Source organism: Cibotium barometz, chromosome 1 (genome assembly GCF_041138505.1).
Source record: "Cibotium barometz isolate CiBa-2024 chromosome 1, ASM4113850v1, whole genome shotgun sequence".
In the NCBI taxonomy this organism is placed as follows: Eukaryota; Viridiplantae; Streptophyta; class Polypodiopsida; order Cyatheales; family Cibotiaceae; genus Cibotium; species Cibotium barometz.
The window spans coordinates 27,387,074-27,402,959 of NC_141046.1; positions in this window are offsets into that span (position 1 = coordinate 27,387,074).

The window sequence follows — 15,886 nt, forward strand, 5'->3', positions numbered from 1 at the left end:
TTTGCAAACTGTGGTAGCCCCGCCTTTAGTTCTCCATTGAGAAATGCCCGAAGAGCTAAGAATAGCTCAGGATCTCCGTATAATTTGGATATGATCGTGGTTTTGATTTCAGAGGACATGAAATCCATTAGCTTAGACACATTCAACGGTACTTTTCGAGACATCGCCGGTGAAGATGGAATCACTTCCTCTTCAATGGGGTCAGGCATTCCCTCACTAAACATTCTTTCCAGCAAGAAGGGTGTTTGCCCACTTCCGGATGTCCTATCCTCACTTTCTTCCCGAATGATACTAGGTATAGCTAACGGTTTATGGTTCCGGTGAGGCTGAACTTGCGTAGGAAACAGTGTCTGGAATTTTGATTTTTCTCGAGTTTGGCTCCAGTTCTCTTTGTGTTTCTTCCACCAAACCCCTTAAGTGTTGCACTTGTTCAATCTCCTCAACTAGGTTTGGGTAAGTTCCAATCTTTTTCTTGAGGGTTTTTGGCCCACGTGGCTTGTCTTGGGGAGTCTCAGTCAGTTTGGGTGGTCGAGAGGGCATTAACTGACTTGGTTGTGGGGCCGAGGAATTTTCCTTCTGTTTTCCCTTATTTATGTACTCGCTTGATTCTCCTTCATTGAGCTCCCGAGTGGGTTCCTCCCTTAAGGTAGTGGCTTTGGTCCCCATGGTTTCTATTGAATCAGAATCATCTTCAGGATCATTCATATACACGGGGTCGTCTCCTGTCCCTATGTTAGTCTTTGAACTAGGCTTGGAGCTCGTGGCATTAAGCGATCTCTTCCGTCGTGTTTTCTTTTTCTTTTCCTGAGCGATTGATGTAGTATCCCTCTCTTCAAGAATGTAGTTTTGATTTTGAAGCATTGACCGTGTAACTACATTCGCGGGTACAATGGGTGTGGTTCCTCGTGCTTGGTTGGTGACCTCAACCAAATTCAATGGCGTAATCTTGGGTGCATTAGGATTATGTGGACATTGAGCGATCAAATGATCTATGCCACAATGATTACATGTAAGTACCGGCATTCCCGATGTACTCCCTTGATTTGGTTGCATATGAGTAGCGATCTTCTGTAGCCTATTAGGGCACTCTGCTACACGATGCGGTCCACCACACTCGTAGCATTGAAGAGGTGGTCTCCTTGCCATGGTATTAAGGTTTTGCCCTCTTGTGGCAAGAGCAGCCGCTTGATATACAGGCTTGACTTGCCCGAAATGATCCTCCATGTAGTACTGGGGAATCATTTCAAACGTATCAATCCTGTATGGAGCAGTGGGGTCTATCTCCTCTTCATAATCCCCACATGCACTATGTGACTCACAACCCATCTGGTTTACAGGGGTAATCCTTGGATGTGGAGGTTGTGGTCCTAGCACTGGCGGTGGTAACGACACAGACTGGACTACATTCGGATTCCTTGGAACTATGTGCTGTGAGACGGTTGCTCGACAGGTTGTGCAGGCATTAGCGCGGGTACTTGAGGTGTATTTGACCAGGCTAGTGGTGCCTGATTTGCCAACATTCTCTTAAGTACTAGGCAATCCTTAGATTGATGGCCGTACTTACCACATGCATTTCAATTCCCATTGAATTTGACTCTGAATGTGGGACATTCACTCGTGATGTGGTCCTAAGCACACCGAACACCATTGTTGCTCTCTTCTTGGGTACATATGGCTATTCTGAGGAGCTCGATTACCCCTGAAGTATTCTTGGAGAGCCTTAGTAAGGTCGGTCATCACAGACATTTCAGATATCTTGGGCTCCTTGGCAATAGGTTTTACCGTCATTGGCTCGTGCCCAGATACTTGCGAACTAATGGATTTTGTTTCTGAAGACACCTTTTTACCTGCATCATTAAGTTGTCTTCTAACTGGATTGCATTGGCAGTGACTTCTTCCCACGTTGTAAGACCTCTAATGACTAGGCCATTGTAAATGTCCTCGTGGTGCAATCCTCGGATGAATCTATCAAGGAGTTGGTTGTTATTGAAGCGTTCATCGAGAGTGCAGCGAGAATTTAGATGCTTCAATCGACTTATAAAGTCTCTCACTGACTCCCCTTCCTCGCGTTCAGCTTTTTGGAGTTGAGATGCTACTCCCCAAAGCACACCCTCACGTATGTATTCTTTCAAGAACAATCTCTTGAGAGTGGGGTAGTGAGTGCACTCTTCAACCCTTAAGGTTCGATACCAATCTCCGGCCTTCCCTCTCAAGGTTAAGCCTAAAGCTTTACACTTATGCAGCTCATTGTGCTCTTCCAAGGAATCACACACGTGTTCAAAAACTTCAATGTGCTTCCTAACATCCTCGTTACCACTGAAGTTTTGAGTGAGCTTAGCCACTTGTACTGCCTTGCTTCTAGGTTCTCTCTCAGGCATACCCCGCATGTTTTCCGCAATAGATCATCCGATCGTCTGAGCAAACGCTGCGAGATCACCTAGGTGAGTATGCATAGTTGGTGGAGGCACTTCTGGGATAGCCTGGCTGATAGGAGTTGGCGTTGGTCTAAGTATGTTGGCAAATGACGTAGGATATGATATGTGACTAGGCCTAGCTCCTCTTGGATAATGGTTATGATAAGGTGGTCGTGGAGCATACGCCATTGGCATACTAAGAGGCGTAGGAGCTACATGAGCATGAGGAGCGATAGGTACATATGGTTGATAGGCACTGGCACGCACTGTTGCAGGTACTGTTCCACTAGGTAGCGGTGTCGTACTAACTATAGCGGTAACAGGTGCATTTTCCGCTATGCTCATCATTGGGGTCGGCATTGTGGATTCCTTAATGGAAAGTTGAGCCAAGGTTGGAAAGCTAAAGTTACTGCTCATGGGCTTAACCTGCATTGAGACTCCAGGCGAAACAACATACGAAGGGTCTATGGGACTCACCGAGGGAGTCTCCAATTGTGATAGGGTTGGTTGTTTGGCCTTGCCCGTATCCAAAAATCTCATAGGGCCAGTGGAAACTAAGTTCACTCCCCTATTTTGCCTCTCAAATTGGATAATTCTATGAATAACCTCACATATCATTTGCTGTTGCTCTTCTAGATTAGTGGTGCTAGATGTAGATCGTAGGACTTCTAACCAACCTACATGGTATGTGTAACCCGTGTATAGGTCAGTTAGAGTCTCTGTGTGTAGATCATATTCCCAATTTTCATTGAGAAATATCCCATCTAGACTTGGTGTGCCAAACGGTTCTCTTGAAGTCGACGCAATGTCACTTCTTATGGATTGGCTTCTAGGGACCTCTACTTTAGGAAGAGCATCGGAATGTGGTAGCTCAGTAGGGCCCTTATTAAACGAAGTGGGTAGAATATCCACATGGACACTCTTTGGGAGGGTACATGAGATGTGAATGGCAAATCCACTACCCCACCTTCTTCATTTACTTCGCTTGTCGTATGTTCAGAGCGTGTAGCTCTACTAAAGGTCTCTATTAGACGACTAAACATGCTAGATCCGAGTTGTGGAGCCCAACCTGGCATGTTTTGGCTTGTCTCCTCAGGGTTCTTGGTAGGGTGTCCTTCCATGGCTTCTGAGTCAGAGGACGAGTCACTATCCACTATTCGTGGATCTTGGGTTGCACTTCCTTGGGTTCCAGCCGAAGGCCAAGATGCCAACGTGGAGGGATGGTGTGAGCCTGCGTAAACTGAAACACTTTCTAGTGGTTCAGGCTCTAGGACCCGACCAGAACGTAGATGCATGTGACGTGGGTACCCTACGTGCGTTAGTAACTACCCTTGAAACTCACACAAGTGGTTTCTTAGGTGTTTCGCACCCTGTTTTTACTTGTTTTTAGATTGTTTTTAACTCGTTTTTGACCCCCTTACTTACGGTCAACCTTGGACTAGGGCGTGTGATAGCTCCAAACGAGCGTATCGTTCAAAGGGTCCTAGTGTGCTTTACAGCACCGTGTTCGCCTATCTAGAGCTCCTGTAGTCCTCAAAACAGTCCGTTTCTCTTGGGGAGAAGGGGCGAAAGCCTATTTGCTTGTGGAGGAAAGGGTGAGGGCTTTATCCCACATGCTCACTTTACTCCTTGGGGAGTGGGCTATATATAGGGCACAACTTCCCTTAAGCTCTCACTTGAAAGAAAGCTATGGAGGCTCACTCTCCTATATATATATATCAAAAGACCGAGACCGAGGCCGGGGTCGTGGGTCAATTGGGGTTTTTTCTTTTCAAAATTTTTTTCTCCAATTAAAAAATCTTTCCTCTCCACACGTTTGGTTTTTTTTCTTTTTAAAAAAATTTAATTTTTAATTTTTATTATTTTTAATTTTTTTTTCCAAAATTAATTAATTTTTTTGTTTGGGATAAGTTTTCTAGGGTTTCTATCCAGGGTTCAGCCTTGGCCGCGGTGCAGTTCGCACACAGCACAGGTCTAGGGATTCAGAAATCCCCCCTCACACGCAGAAAACCAGATAACAGAACGCACGCCCACACGCGGAGCGAAAAAATAACAAAAGAAACAGAAATGCAGAAGACAAATTGCAGAAACAGAGATTGAAAACCACAGAAACACCTCAACAGCAACACAGACGCCTTTTCTACAGTGTAAATTAACCTTCACGCAGCAACTCGAGCTGCAAACTGGAGCTTGGTGCAGGGCAACTCCCCGGCAACGGCGCCAAAAATGTGCGCTTTTGCCACACAGGTCGTAGCTGGGGACTTGCCGGACACCGTATGCGAGCCACGAATGGCTGCAAGCATACAACTCGGGAAGGAAGCTCAAACAGAATGCAAGGGTGTGTCACTCACTGCTCAGCCGCCGCCTTGAAGGATTCCCGCGTCACAGCCATGAAGGAGGAGCCGCCGTCGCCACTCTACCGCCTCTTCGCCGCCGTGTCGCTACACAGTGCTCGATTGCTCTCTCACTCTCTCTCTCTCTCTCTCACACACACACACACGCAGGAGAAGGAAACCAAAGAGATAAGGCAAGAGCACTCTTGTATTCACAACACATGAGAATGAGGATTTTTAGGGTTACATTTGACTCTTATAGGTGACTTGGCCGTTCACACTTGGGCGCCCATACATGGCCGTCCGATCCTAACCCTTATCCTACTGACATTCAAGGTGCGCCTCTCATTGACGATCACCCAATCCCTTCATCCTTAACATATGGTGCCGACAAGCCCGGCCCATGACTCAGAATATTTAAATTAATGACGTAAAACATAGTACGTCTCAATGTCCGTCATAGGTTAACATTTGGGCCCTTTGCTATAATGACCTTCATTTTAGCAATAAACCAATAGGAAGAGAGTAGTGTGCACATTTGGTCTCCTGCAAAAGTAGGGGGAACTAGGCTTGTCTCCCTCATTACTACATTTGTGGGGTTCAAAAAGTAGGGAGTGGCCTTCATAAATTAGGAAGGTGGAGTGCAAAAAGAAGGAGGGTGCCATAAAGCAAGGGGTTAGCTTCTAAAAAGTAGAGGGCTCCACCAATTTCAGCCCCATCATTCTCGTGGGTCAAAAAACCCTAAAAAATTAGGATTTTTCAAGAAAAATTTTCAAAAGTGCATTTTTCCCTCTCAAAACCCAACCCAAACCATATTATATCAAAAAACTTATTTTTTCACCTCAGATTTCTTTCCCTACACATTTTTCTTCTCTCCAACATCATCCTCTTCACCCCAAACCTCAAATCTCCATAGCTCATTCTCTCTCTACACTGTGCAACTCTCTCTCTCTCTCTCTCTCTCTCTCTCTCTCTCTCTCTCTCTCTCTCTCTCTCTCTCTCTCTCTGTGTGTCTCTCTCTACTGTGCTCAGATTTGCAGTGTTCTTTATCTCTATCACGCGCATGTGCACACATTGGAATCTCCTCACACCCACATCTACCTCCCTCTCTCCCAAACAACCTCTAATCTGTACTGTGCAACCTTCTTTCTTTCTCTCCCCCCCCAAACCTTTCTAGCAGAATACACTATGAAGGGTAGTGCATCTTTGTTGAGGAGAAGGCCAAGGGACGAGGTTGGGGCTCTGCTCATGCATAATACTAGGGATGAACACGGTGCTTGGGTTGAAAAACAATTTCAAAAGGGAGATTGGGTGTATTTGTAGCCCAGTGCCACACTGAACCGCATCGAGTTCAGCGTCGAGATGTGGTTGAACACCATTGGAAGGGGCGTCCACTAGGATTCAAGGAAACAAGGCATGATGGATTGGTGGCCCTAGTGTACTTGGCATCGGAAATTTCTTTGAGCCCACATCATCATAGTCCTTGTTTCCCTTGCAACTATATGCTTTCACTTTAGTATGTTAGTGTACATGGTATTTGAACTGTTCTTTTCAACTTTATTTGATAGTTTCCTCATTTTCAGATATTTTCCCTTCCAATATCATTGAGGAGCAGCCCATAAGGAGCCTAACAGGAACATTCTATTCCATACATGCGCACATTGGGGATGGTGTACTCTCTGACAGTGCCCCTTTTGACCTTGCTAGACAAAAGATTTTCTTCTGCACCCACAAATATGTAGTCCCAACATAGGTCAACGGGTTTGGTAAGCTTGAAGAATTCCCCTCTCCTTCCCTCTCTAGTGCTGAATGGCCAATGCCTGATGTTTGAAGCAAAGATGGCCAATGATATACATTCTTCTTTGAAGTACACAAAGGCCTCAATATCGGTTGGTCTTAGTTGGGCATGCCCTGTGCATGTGTTTGCCCACATGTTTCGGGCCATTACTTGCACATGAACGCCAACAATGTACATGTGCAAGGTGGTAGGCTATGAAGAGATTGTCAATTTGCTTGGCCAAGGGCGGGACATTGTGGAGAGGGAGCACAAAGGAGAGAATTCATTAGGTGAAATATGGACTCTCATTTTTGCCCCTTAAGGATTTCCACACCTCCTCTCTCTAGAGAAATGGGCTAATGGTGAAATTTTTGTAAATCAACTCAAAAGTGAGCAGAGATTGGACATTTGGAATCTACTCTATATAAAGAGTAGATTCTAAATGTTCAAACTTCGCTCACTTTTGAGTTGATTTGTAAAAATTTTACCATGAGCCCATTTCTCTAGAGAGAGGAGGTGTGGAAATCCTTAAGGGGAGGCAAAAATGAGAGTCTATATTTTGCCTAATGTCAGGTGCAATGTAGTGCATTCTAGTGTCTCCTTTTGATTCTTGCGAGATCGTACCACTTTGTGTACTCGTTTATGTTAACGAGAGCGGTGGATGACGAAGAAGGGTGCATGGCCCTACCCTTACAAGCTCAAGAGGAGGTTGTGTAGAGCCTATATATCTCTCTATATGCCTACGTAATGTGGGGGTAGAGATTGCTCAAGCAAGTAAGCATTGGAGCCTTTTAAACGTCCGTGATCACCTATGCATTTTGGAATTTGAGGGAATCAATAATGCTTGCTTCAATGTGCAGGGTAGGAAGGTAAGGATTGTTTGACATTTAAACCTCTGTATTTGCTCACCCCTTTCTGGAATCACTTACTGTGTTGGGTGTTTGGATAGGTTGGAAGGAGGATGGAAGCAAACAGCAAGGTGTCCTCAGATTGGGGGCCAGATGATGTCACCTTGGTTTAAAGAATCTAAGCTATAAGTATACATTGGAATAATTTTGTAATATCCCTCCATCGGCGGATTTATCAACAATTTTTTTTTGGTCTAGTGTGAAATGGCCACTATCTTGTATAAATAGTACTTTGAAGGCCTTATGTGTCATTTTTCACTTATTCTCAACAGCACAAGCCACCTCCACTCTCGAGCTTTCAAAGCACATGGCTGGCTATGAACACTTCATGGACTTCCTTTGTGAGAGCAAGTTTTCAAAGGATACACACTTGCACGTAATGTTCACTCGTGAGATCGATTGGATCTCCACACTCCGCCTCCATGAAGAATTATTTGTGGACATGTTATCTTACATGGACACCCACATCATGCCGCACTCTATCTCTTTGGCCATCGATGACAGATTGTGGGTGCCCTCCAACCTCCTAGAGTACATCAACCACAACGAAAGGCCCTTCCAAAAGCGGCTCAGAAGATTTGAAGCAATGGCTATGAAATCTGGACACTTCCTAGGGCTTGACAAGAAGCAAGTACGCAAGCTCAACAGAGGTGCCATTGGCCATTTCTTTCATGGATGGCCTGCTTTATTTTCTTCCTTTCAGAAGGAGAGGAGGAACAGGAGGTTGAAATGCCACAACTGCGCCTTGGCAGATTCATCCACACGACAGGGAAGAGCCTTAGAGTGCAGCGCACAACACAGGTGTCAATGAAAGCATGATCGTCACAAAACAATTTCTAGGAGGTGCGCTGGAGCTCGCAGAAAATCCACACCGCTTTGAGGCCAATGGAAGCAACATAACAATTGAAGATGAAGATGACTCTGCCCCCCATCTTGAGATAGAGATTGACTCTCTATGTCCGGTTGTGGTAGGGGAGGAGCTTTTCATTTTTTTGCATGACATTGAAAAGTCATGTGGCCTTTGCATGGATGAGTGCTTGAGCATGCTCAAGGTGAAGGCGGAGTTCCCATTCATGACACAGGTAACATGGAGGAGAACCTCCTCCCACTCATCACAGAATCTCGGTGGAGGATACAATGGTGATTGCTCTGGAGGCAGCCAGGAATACAGAGAAGGCAAACGTCACCGAGGAGGAGTTCCAAGCGGCGCAACAAAGTGTATCCCGTGCAATTGTGCCTTGGACACCAACTCCAACACATAATATTGACGAGTCCAAGTCCAACATTGACTTGGAAAGAAAGGCTAATGCAGATGAAGATGATAAACAAGAGAGGGTGCTAGGGATGGACGGTTTTGCTATGCGGGGCGGGGGAACGCGATATGTACAGGTCCATATCCGACTCTTACCCACTACATCGGACACTTCCCACACCCAATGACTGTGATTATTCACAAAGAATTCACACCCGATGATGCCAGCTTCCCCCTTTTTGCATTGAAGACCTTCTCAAAGCAACTGTGTGTGGCGACTATTGGCCGGTCGGTCAGTTTTGTAATCCTAGTTAAAAAGTAATTAGTCATGACCACTTTTGGGAGCGGCTATAAAGGCAAGGTGCTTGCCCAATTAGGAATTGCCAAGTCGCTTGGCCATGACTCACCTCGAGAAATTGCCATTGCTATTCTAACTGGTGAGCTCCCCGTAGCTAAGAAAAGCAATGAACCTCACATGTAAAAAGTATTCCCAAATCCCACATGTAAATTTGTATATCAATACAATGTAGAAAGATGCTTTTAAGTACATGTGTTTGATTTGTAATGTGAAAATATTTACCATTTAATTTTAGTTGGTTTTCAAGTGAAATAAACGTGTTTTCCCTTAACGACATGGCCAAAAATAAACGTTCAAATTGTAGGAAAAAAACTACAAACAAATTTAGAAGGGCCAGAGGGGTGTGAAAATAGCCTACACGAGGCCCCTATACACAACATTTTCACACCCCTTTGGCCAACATGATTTTGATAGCTTTACACTCTCCACTAGAATGAGAATAACTTCTTTAGCCCCTAATTAATCATATAAAATGGTGGACATTTAGTAATATATATTTTCTTTATTTTGGAAAAAGTGGCCAAGGCCACCTTTGGTTTGGTTATCAGTGAGCATGCAAAAAGATATTGAGAACCAAATGAAGATGTACTACAATTTACAAGAGCAATGCCATCCCTTTTGATCTCTAATTTAGCTTAATTTTACAAAGGAAATCAAAGAATTATATGCATTTTGATTTTGAAGTTTTAAAAGTAATCGTCTTATATTTACATCATATCCCTTCCCTTGCATTCTTCACTTTCAGAAAAGATCACTTAAGGAGGAGACCAACTTCATAATGTATTAAGTCTCAATTCCATGATATTTAAATAAGGGATTTCAAGTGAAATAAACATGTTTTCCCTTGAGACGACATGGCTGGAAATATACGTTCAAATTTTAGGAAAAAAAGTACAAAAAATTTTAGGAGAGCCGGAGGGGTGCGAAATGGCCTGTGTACGAGGCCCCCATACACAGCATTTTTGCACCCCTCTGGCCATCACGATTTTGATAGCTTTACACCCTCCACTAGAATGAGAATAACTTATTTAGCCCCTAATTAATCACATAAAATGGTGGACATTAAAAAAATACATTGAACAATATATATTTTCTTTATTTTCAAAAAAGTGGCCAAGGCCACCTTTGGTTTTGTGATCAGTGAGCATGCAAAAAGATATTGAGAACCACATGAAGATGTGCTACAATCTACAAGAGCAAGGCCATCCCTTTTGATCTCTAATTTACCTTAATTTTATAAAGGAAATCAAAAATTACATGCATTCTGATTTTGAAGGTTTAAAATCAATTAGATCTTGTAATTACATCATCTTCCTTCCCTTGCATTCTTCACTTTGGGAAAAGACCATTTAAGAAGACCAACTTCATGATGTATTGGGTTGTCTATAGAGCATCTTAATTCCATGATATTAAATGAGGGATTCCAAACCTCATTTGAAAATAGTGGTAAAGGTGATATCTTGAATTAGCACACTCAAGAGGAAATCACAATTTTGATAGCTTTATGCCCTCCACTAGAATGAGAATAACTTCTCGGTCCGCTTGTGGTATGGAGGGGTCATTATGTGGCCTCTCACTTGTCAGCATGGATAACTGAGCCCTGTTGATGGTACATGCAAAAACAAAATTGTCGATCTGGGTGGCAAGGTTATGCAAATCCTTGACTTCTAGCTCTTGGGCTGAGAGGGCATCCTCATCAGGTTGGATGGGGACCTCGATAGAGAATAAGTATCGTGCGAGTTCTGAAACAGTGATTGTGCCCATGAGGAGTTGAGTGCTTGTGTGCTCTCAAAGTGCTTGTACAAAATGGAAAAAAAGAGAGAGGGTGCTTTATAGTGGCCAACGTATTCATTACACGGAACCCTAGTTTTTAGAGAAATGTCACGCACCAAAAAAATGGGTCTTTAAACACAAAAGATAACATGGTTGCATATTAGGCAAAAAAGAACCATTTACATTCTCAATTATAACACCTGATTACATTCAATAGATAATATCCCCATAGATCAGCTACACATCAACCCTAGGCCTTATTCAAGTCTATAGGGACCCATACTTTACCAACTCTTCTACATGTAACCCTCCCTGTCACATGACATGTAGGTCCTGTCCTTGCTATTTTCTGACCCTTACTTTTCATTTTGGCAATTTAGGCCAATTTGGACATTCGAGCCCTGTCCCTTGAAAGGTTTCTTCCAAAGGTATAATGGAAGAAACATTTCTTTGAGATAGTTTGATTGAGTCCTGCCACCTCCATGTCTTGTGTTCTTGAAATAAACTCCCCTTGCACGGTAATGACTTTTATCCATTAAATGGTGGGAATTACTCTTTTGGAATAACATAAAAATAAACTTTCTTTTCCACAAAATTCTGGAAAATTTTGCCATAACCTCCTTTGTATGGCTGACCATTTCTCATTTTTATCATTCTTTATTTAACTTAAATTAACCCAAATTAGATTTATAGAACTCTAATCTACACAATTTTCTAAATTCAAGAGAGTAAATAATAAAAAGAGTCTAATTAATCCTTTAGTTAATCTTTCTAGGATTGAGAAAGGTTGGAATGTAAAGAGGAGAAGGGGGTGGCCTTTTTATCAAAGGCATAGCATTTGAATTTAATTCAACATCTGTAAAACATAAAAATTAAGAAAACCATAGATTCTTCATTAAACAAGTAAGAAAATTAGCATACATGGAGCTTGTAAGCTCTCCTTTGGCTTGAGGGATTGAGGGTTCTACTCTTGTTTCAAGGACAAAAAGAAGAATGCCTTATTTTGGGGATTAGTAAAATCTTGGGGCTTGTCGGTTTTTGCTGTCCAAGAGCACAATCTTTTTGGGAAATCTCCTAGATTAGATAGATTTAGCGAATGGAAAATATTTTATGATGGAGTTAACTTTAGGTATAGTGGAGTTATGACTCTAGTAAGAAGAGACCTTGATCCCAATGTTATTGCTAATCACCCCGAGGGAAGAATCTTAGTGGTTGAGATCTTAGTAGATGGGGAGAGAATATGGGTTATCAATGTATATGGGGCACACAATCATAAAGCTAGGAGCAATATGTGGAATTGGATTGCCAATTTAAATGCACAAGTTGTTCTTGGGGATTTCAACATGGTAGAAAAGGTGGTGATAGATGTGGTGGTAGCACTGTACTTATATGGAAGGAAAAAGGGAAATGGGAAGAGCTTAGAAGGGGGTTGGGTCTCAAGGATAGTTGGTATCTAGGTGACTGGAGAGACAAGCTGGGGCATACCTATTTCAGTCTTTAGTATCTTTCTTCTTCCTCCATAATTGATAGAGTCTTCTTATAGCTAATAGGCCTCGTGGTGGGTGCCCATTAGGAATTTTTTGAGGTCATTTTTGGGCCTTGTAAGGAAGTTTGATCGGAATATTCCCTCCAAAAGGGGGCACCGGATAAATTTTTTGCAAACGAACTCCAAATTTGTTGGACCTCACATATTTAGATTCTACTCTTCAAAAGCTATCCATTGATATATAACACGATAGGGTTCGAAGAAGGGACAAGATAGATACCTAGAAGATTCCTTTTTACCTGGGGAAGATTCACGTAACGTGAATCTTCCCCAGGCAAAAAGGAATCTTCTAGGTATCTATTTTGTCCCTTCTCTCCGAACACGTTACGTGAATCTTTCTCGGGCAAAAAGGAATCTTCTAGGTATCTATCTTGTCCCTTCTCCAAACCCTATCGTGTTATATATTAATGGATAGCTTTTGAAGAGTAGAATCTAAATATGTGAGGTTCGACAAATTTGGAGTTCGTTTGCAAAAATTTTATCCGATGCCCCTTTTTGGAGGGAATATTCCGGTCAAACTTCCTTACAAGGTCCAAAAATGACCTTAAAAATTTCCTAATGCCACTTTGAGAGTCTTGGTTTATTGTAGTTCCACACTTTCTTATCACCTTCCTTTGAAGTGGAGCTGGACTATTACTGATGGGACTGACATAGATCTTTCTCATTTTCCAAAACAAGAAAACTGAGAGTGAATAATTTGCTCCTGAAGTACCCACTCTTTCAGGAGTATACAAAAGAAGCAATTAGAAAACTTAAAAGGAGAAAGGGGGCTGATGGTTCTTGGAGAGGCAGCCTGCCAATGAAATGCAGGGGATTATCAGAGCTGTGGGTAAATTGAGGGCTGAGGAAAGGAGAGGAGAGAGAAGGAAGTGGGCTGCCTTGTTAGAGGAACTTCTGGTGAAGAGACAAACCATAGGTTTGGATGCTACTGATACAGCTTTGTATTTTAAGTGCCAGGCTAGTATTAAGGAAGAGTGTTGAAATATACAAGTGAATGGGTGTGTGCGGGAACAAGCCCTTAGCAAAGAGGCAGTAAAAGAGAATCTGTAAATGAGTGAGATGCAGTGAAAAGGTGAGAGGTATCTACTGGGAGAGAATAAAGGGTAGCATGAGAAGATTTAGGATGTGTGGAGATATTCTGGGAAAAGCGAAGAGGTGGAGATAATCAAGCAAAAGAGGTGGAGTGAATCAAGGAGAGATCAGTGGGATTAGATGCTTGGCATCTTGTGGATGTAAACTCTATAAATTGAGGCATTGGCCTAATGAGTATTTGCTGGTTTTTGAGTATCCATGCCTACATTAAGCTATCAGTTAATTTCTCACTAATCTCATCTTAATCATCATCTAATCACTTTATTAATGATGTTGATTCTTGCATTTGATCCACCATAGCTCATCACATTGTTGCAAATTTAACAAAACAAAGAGGAGGATAGATGTTAGAGAGAACAAGAGAATTGGGCTAAATGGAATCTGTTCTCGCTAAATAGGGAGGAGGCTAAAGAGGATAATGTGGGAGGAAATCGACAAAGATAAAACTCTCTAGGAAAATCGGAATAAAGAGGAGAAAGGAAAAGAAGTAGTGATGGAATCAGAGAAAAATATGGTGGAAGGGGGATGGGTTAAAGTAAAAGGAAAACTGAGTGTTAGGCAAGCTAATCAACCTAACCATGGATCTGAGAGTAAAAGGCTTGGGAATAGTGGGAATCTGAGTCCTATTTACTATTCAAATCCTTTCATCCCACCACTAAAGGATAGAGATAGCCATTCTTCGTCAGAGCAAAATTTCGATCTATCAGCGGGAGAAACTAGGAAAGGATTTCAAATTGATCAAAGTAGTTTGAGGAATGAGGAGGAAGTTGAGATGGTTCCGAAAACTGCTTTATCATGAAAAATCCTTTAGTGTTTACGGGGTGCACGTGGAACGTTAAGGGCATGAACGACAAAAAAAAGAATGCCTTATTTTGGGGATTAGTAAAATCTTGGGCTTGTCGGTTTTTGCTGTCCAGGAGCACAATCTTTTTGGAAAAACTCCTAGATTAGATAGATTTAGCGAATGGGAAACATTTTATGGTGGAGTTAACTTTGGGTATAGTGGAGTTATGACTCTAGTAAGAAGAGACATTAATCCCAATGTTATTGCTAATCACCTCGAGGGAAGAATCTTAGTGGTTGAGATCTTAGTAAAAGGGGAGAGAATATGGGTTATCAATGTATATGGGGCACACAATCATAAAGTTAGTGTGGAATTGGATTGCCAATTTAAATGCACAAGTTTCTTGTATTGTTCTTGGGGATTTCAACATGGTTGAAAAGGTGGTTGATAGATGTGGTGGTAGCATTGTACTTATAGGGAAGGAAAAAGGGAAATGAGAAGAGCTTAGAAGGGGGTTGGCTCTCAAGGATAGTTGGTATCTAGGTGAAAAGAGACAAGTCGGGGAAGACCTGTTTCAGTCTTCAGTATCTGTCTTCTTCTTCCATAATTGATAGAGTCTTCTTTAGCTAACAGGCCTCGTGGGTGCTCCACACTCTGAGAGTATCTTTCTTCTTCTTCTTCCATAATTGATAGAGTCTTCTTTAGCTAACAGGCCTCGTGGGTGCTCCACACTCTGAGAGTATCTTTCTTCTTCTTCCATAATTGATAGAGTCTTCTTTAGCTAACAGGCCTCGTGGTGGGTGCTCCACACTCTGAGAGTCTTGGTTGATTGTAGTTCCACACTTTTTGATCACCTTCCTTTGAAGTGGATCTGGACTATTAATGGTGAGGTTGACATAGATCTTTCTCATTTCCCAACAAGAAAACTGAGAGTGAATAATTTTCTCCTGAAGGACCCACTCTTTGTAGAGTATATAGAAGAAGCAATTAGAAAACTTAAAAGGAGAGAAAGAGGGATGATGGTTCCTAGAGGCAGTTTGCCAATGAAATGTAGGGGATTATCAAAGTTGTGGGTAAATTGAGGGTTGAGGAAAGGACAGGAGAGAGAAGAAAGTGGGCTACCTTGTTAGAGGAACTTATGGTGAAGAGACAAACCATAGCTTTAGATGCTACTGAGACAGCTTTGTATTTTAAGTGCCAGGCTAGTATTAAGGAAGAGGAGGATAGATGTTATAGAGCACAGGAGAATGGGGCTAAATGGAATCTGTTCAGTAACAAAAGAAAACCAGATAATAGGCTATTTAAACTCCCAAAGAAGATGAGTGATGGTGAGATTGTGGGAAACATTCTGGATGAAGATGGGAGCCCTTTGAATGATATGAACACTCTTGCTTTTTGTCTGAAGGAGGATTGTTCTTTTTGAGGAGCTTTCAAAAGCTGAAGATAGGTTGTTAGGTCTACTGAGGCAAATGGTGGACTCAAATAAAGCTAGATTGTTAGAAAGAGACATTGAGGTGGATGAATGCTGGTGTGCCTTGCTTAAGTTGGGGAGGGAGAAAGCCTCGGGGTTGGGATGGCCTATCTACAAAAATTTTCATAGCCTTTTGGCCTTCCTTGAAAGAGGTTGTGGGTGATATTTGTAAGAAAGC